The following is a 6,130-nucleotide window of genomic DNA, read 5'->3' on the forward strand; positions in this document are numbered from 1 at the left end:
AGCAACACCAGTCTACAGCAGCAACAGTCTACAGCAACACCAGTCTCAGCACAGCACAGCAACAGTCTACAGCAACAACAGTCTACAGCAACAACAGTCTACAGCAGCAACAGTCTACAGCAACAACAGTCTACAGCAGCACAAGCGGGAAACACTTCTCCATAGTGGTCCTAAGGAGACTTCCCCCTCTTCTCTCTTACAGTCTTAATGTCCGTCTGCTGAAACAGATAAATCAGCTAAGCAACAAGTCCATCTGCTACTTCATGACGATCTAGCAACATCTTGTCTTCACCACAGGTTTCAAATGCACAGCTAACAGTATGAACGCAAAGCTAACGGCAGTTATGCTAATGCTAATGCTAATGCTACTCGCGATTAGCCTCACAGCTTGTTTTACACTATAACATTTAGTCACAGGACAGAAAACAATTCACAAACATCGTATTTACCTCTTGTAGATCACAAAAGTCCAAACCATAGGATAACTGGTCGTCAACCAGTAAGTTATGAACACTTTGCTCTCTTGCACTCTTCACTGGACGGTGATAATCACGTCCCTAAGCCCCGCCCCTAACCCGTCCCTAAGCCCCGCCCCTCTACTGGAGAACGGGATTGGATTCGCTGTTAGATTCAGAACATCCAATTAAACAATGAAATACAAAGATTGACATATGATGTTGCTAACAGGGTGTTGGGCTGAACACATGCGGGATCATGTACATATTAACCAAACTATGCTCATTTGCATGAACTCTAACCTTTGAACTGTAAAGATTATGATTCTCTTATTTTAACTGTTTTATTCATATGGATCTATTTTTACCAATACTTATACATTCTTAACTTGTGTAAAAACTATTAACATCCTGATGTCTAAATGAATTATTTAGGCAGGGCTACACTTATATAAAACATCTCAAGGACAGCCTTTTTTCATTTACGTAACATTGCGAAAATCAGGCAAATCCTGTCTCAAAGCGATGCAGAAAAACTAGTTCATGCATTTGTTACCTCTAGACTAGATTACTGTAACTCCTTATTATCAGGCTGCTCTAATAGGTCTCTCAGATCTTTACAGTTTATCCAGAATGCTGCAGCATGTGTTCTAACAAAAACTAAGAAAAGAGATCATATTACTCCAGTATTAGCTTCTCTGCACTGGCTCCCTGTTAAATCAAGAATAGAATTTAAAATTATTTTACTTACCTACAAAGCTCTAACTGGCCAGGCACCGTCTTATCTTAAGGAACTTATAGTTCCATATTACCCAACTAGAGAGCTGCGCTCCATCAATGCAGGGTTACTTGTGGTTCCTAGAGTATATAAAAGTAGGATGGGAGCCAGAGCCTTCAGTTATCAGGCTCCTCTTCTGTGGAACCAGGTTCCAGTTTCAGTCCGGGGGGCAGACACACTCACCACTTTCAAGAGCAGGCTTAAGACCTTCCTTTTTGATAGCGCTTATAGTTAGGGCTGGTTCAGGTTTATAGTTAGGGCTGGTTCAGGTTCCTTGGCCCAGCCCCTAGATATGCTGCTATATGCCTAGACAGCCGGGGACTACCTAGGATACGCTGAGCTCCTCTCTCCTCTTCTCTCCCTCCTTCTTTATGTATTAATCTCCTATTTATGCACATTACTGATTTTGCTTCTTCCCCGGAGTTCTTGTGCTTTCTCGCCTCGCAGGTTCCCAGGAATCGGGGTTATATTTGGACTGTCATCGTGCCACCTACTGAGGCCCTGCTGACACCCACTACTACTACCACTATCATTATTAGTCACATTACTATTATTATTGCCTGTACTATTACGCTTATTGACTTGCTTGTACCCTGGAGTCTTTGTGCTTTCTCGCTTCGCAGGCTTCTATAAATCGTGGCTGTACCTGGACCGTGGTCGTGCATCCTGCTACGGCCCTGCTGACACCGACTGCTACCACCATTATTATTACTAGTCACATTACTATTACTATTACCTGTACCATTCAGCATTTTAGCTTTACTTCCACCCTGAAGCCCTTTTTGCTTTCTCGCTCTGCAGGTTTCCATGAATCGTTGTGGTACCTGGACCGTAGTCGTGCCTCCTGCTGTGAGCCGACTGACACCCACTGCTACTTCCATTATTATTATTAATCACATTACTATCCCTATTTTCATAATTATAATTCTACTATAATAATTGCTGCTGTTATTATAAGTAGTCTTATTATATGAATCATTTATGTCATATACATTGAATGTGTTGTATCTCTGTTATGCTGCTCATTCTGTACACATGACATCTATTGCATTCTGTCCATCCTGGGAGAAGGATCCCTCCTCTGTCGTTCTCCCAGAGGTTTCTTCCTTTTTTCTCCCTGTTAAAGGAGTTTTTAGGGGAGTTTTTCCTGTGCCGATGTGAGGGAAGGACAGAGGATGTCGCATGTGTACAGATTGTAAAGCCCTCTGAGACAAATTTGTGATTCTGGGCTATACAATAATAATAATAAACTGCATTGAATTGAATTGAATTGAACTTTACACAGATTCCCTGACTCAGATACCCACTGAGCCTTTAGGCCCCTAGGACTGCTATGTGAAGAGCCCCTCAAAGTTCACATTCAGGATGACTCTTATTGCTCTTATTCTTCTAATGTAAAGTAAGTATTATGTATAAGGGCTTGAAGTCTTAAGACTCGTTTTCAACTCACAAATATGTTACAAAAAATATCTAACTAATTAACAAATGTGATTTTTTTATATGTTTTTTTACATTTTCTTATTGTAAGTCGCTTTGGATAAAAGCGTCTGCTTAATGACTGTAATGTAATGTAATGTAATGTAATGTATATATATAATACTAATGTCTCGCTGTCTTGCTCACGCCAACAAACGCACGTGCGTCAGAAAAAGCAGACCACTCGACCTCCTCACTGTGCATTTGAACTTGGACACGAGTTGACCTCTTGCAAGGCCCCGCTGTGGAAACGAACTCTTGGAGTTTTAATCTACTGGAAAACGGATTTTGTTGAAAAACGAAACTATCTTATCACTCAACTATTTGTGGAAAACTGAGGATCTGAAAACAGGCCTCAGTGGACCACTGATTAACGAGACACACCTTAGACCAGACCTGGGCATTGTACGGCCCGCGGGATGATTCTGACCGGCCCGCGAAAGATTACATGATAATTAGAAAATAAAACATATTTTCTAATTATCTTATGGGTGGACTAAAACCGCATTGCTTTTATTTTGAAGCCCATTTATTTTCACAGTGCACGCAATCGTGCACGTCAACTGTGCACGTGAAATGCGTGTGATTGACAGCCTGTCTTCCTTCCCTGTCACCCCTGAAACATGCGAACATGTCGGCTCATGCCAAAAAGAGTAAAGTGGTGCCGAAAGCAGAACTTTCAAACAAATATGGACTATGTTCTGAAAACATTAAATGTTTAATATAGGCATGTAAAGTCAAAAAGGCTACAAAACTGGGACACTTTTCTTTACACAGTTAAGAAAATCCTTGTTTCAATAGTATATGAAACTCAAAATGCCCTTTGTTATTAATGTGACTGAAAATGAGTCAAATGTTTCACATTTTGGAAATTCTATTTGAATAAATTATATTTTTGAAAGCTAACCTCACCTTTTAATTGCCAAATAATAACATACACTCTTACCAGCGGTCAAAACAATGCCATTTACTGCTTTTTATATAGAAATAAAATGTATATTATGCATAATTGAGTTCGGCATTTTGGCCCGGCCCTCCAAAATATTTTCAGTTGCTCATTTGGCCCCCTGGGAAAAATAATTGCCCACCCCTGCCCTAGAGAGTCAATGGCAGCTATATCAAAGGAAGGACCTAGAGACTCGCGGATGGTACCAATCGATCTGCGGTGGAGTCATTAGTGGGAGTAGAGAACACTTACAAGACGGTAGGACCTTCATGAAAAAAGTTATTCACGAAAAACCAATATTTTTTTGGGGTTCGGACCATTCCCAAGGTCCTAGAGAGTCTGGGTTGGTACCATTCGATCGGACTTGGCCGAATTAGTGGACACGGAGACCACTTCCAAGTATCTACCACCTTCAGAAAAAAAGTTATTCAAGAATATGTAATCCTCTCATGTGTAATCGTGGTTTTCATCCCTATTCCCTAACCCTAACCCCTAACCCTAACCCTAACCCTAAACCCTAACCCTAACCCTAACCCTAACCCGAATTAGTGGACACGGAGACCACTTCCAAGTCTCTACCACCTTCAGAAAAAAAGTTATTCAAGAATATGTAATCCTCTCATGTGTAATCGTGGTTTTCATCCCTATTCCCTAACCCTAGTACCATGACAAAACACTTTGAAAAATTTCAAAATCAAAAAAAACCCTAACCCCTAACCCTAACCCCAACCCTAACCCAGGCCCCTAACCTAACCCTATCTTGGAGACTCGGGGGTGGTACCATTGGAAAGCCCGTGCTCTAGTTACTGTACTAGGATACAACTTCCAAGACTGTAGGACCTTCAGAACGGAAGTTAATCAAGAATATCTCCTGAGAAAACACGGGCAAATTACCGGAAAAAATTAACATAGGGAGTCTAAGGCAGCTATATCACAGGAAGGTCCTGGAGACTCGGGGATGGTACCATTGGAAAGCCCATGCTCTACTTACTGTACTAGGATACAACTTCCAAGCCTGTAGGACCTTCAGAACGGAAGTTAATCAAGAATATTTCCTGAGAAAACACAGGCAAATTACTGGAAAAGATTAACAAAGGGAGTCTAAGGCAGCTATATCACAGGAAGGTCCTGGAGACTCGGGGATGGTACCATTGTAAAGCCCGTGCCCTAGTTACTATAGATGTACACTACAACCAAGTATGTAGAACTTTCACAAAAATTTTTATTCAAGAATATCTCCTCAGGTTTTGAGACATGTGGTCATTTGACCCCTTCTGAAGGTCCTAGAGACTCGGGGATGGTACCAATCGATCCGGCGTACCAACATTAATGTTCAATGAAGCAACTTCCAAGTCTCTACCACCTTCAGAAAAAAAAAAATTCAAGAATATCTCCTTCCTCAATCGGTTATCATCCATTATCCTAACCCTAACCCCTAACCCTACCCCTAACCCCTAACCCTAGTTCAGTGGTGGTCAAGTTTCAGCCTTCCTTACCTTGGCCATGTCTCTGAGCACTGAACACCTTGTACTTCTGGGCACTCCAGGTAGGTTGCAGTTCTGGAATATGACAACACTGGAGGATAATGGGTTTGTGGAAGCTTCACGTTTGATTCTTCTCAAATCTTTGGCAGTTAATTTGCTTCTTTTTTTCTCAACACGTTTCTTGCGACCCTGTTGACTATTTGCAACAAAACGCCCCAATATCTTAGCAGAGTCAGTTAAATCTTTTTTTAGGAAAAGAAGCTGCCTAATAATTATGCACACCTTGATATAGGGTGTTGATCTCCTTAGGCCACACCCTCCCTCATTACAGAAATACACATCACCTTCTACAGCGGGTAAAATAAGTATTGAACACGTCACCATTGTTCTCAGTAAATATATTTCTAAAGGTGCTATTGACCAGAAAAGTTCACCAGATGTCGGTAACAGACCAAGTAATCCATACAAAGAAAACCAAACAAATAAGTTCAGAAATTAGGTGTAATCAAATGGAATGACACAGGGAAAAAGTATTGAACACATTTAGACAAGCCTGTGAAATACTGGGAGAATATAGTCTGGTCAGATGAGACCAACATTGAACTCTTTGGATGCCATAATACACACCATGTTTGGAGGTCAAATGGCACTGCACATCACCCCAAAAACACTATACCAACAGTGAAGTTTGGAGGTGGAACATCATGGTGTGGGGCTGTTTTTCAGCATACGACACTGGCAAACTTCATATAATTGAAGGAAGGATGAATGGAAAAATGTACCGAGACATTCTTGATAAAAATCTGCTGCCATCCACCAGGATGATGAAGATGAAACGAGGGTGGACATTTCAGCAAGACAATGATCCCAAACACACAGCCAAAGAAACTCAACTGGTTTCAGAGAAAGAAAATAAAGCTGCTAGAATGGCCCAGCCAATCACCTGACCTGAATCCAATAGAAAATCTATGGAAAGAACTAAAGATCAGAG

This window comes from Anoplopoma fimbria, chromosome 13 (assembly GCF_027596085.1).
Source record: "Anoplopoma fimbria isolate UVic2021 breed Golden Eagle Sablefish chromosome 13, Afim_UVic_2022, whole genome shotgun sequence".
NCBI classification, from domain to species: Eukaryota; Metazoa; Chordata; class Actinopteri; order Perciformes; family Anoplopomatidae; genus Anoplopoma; species Anoplopoma fimbria.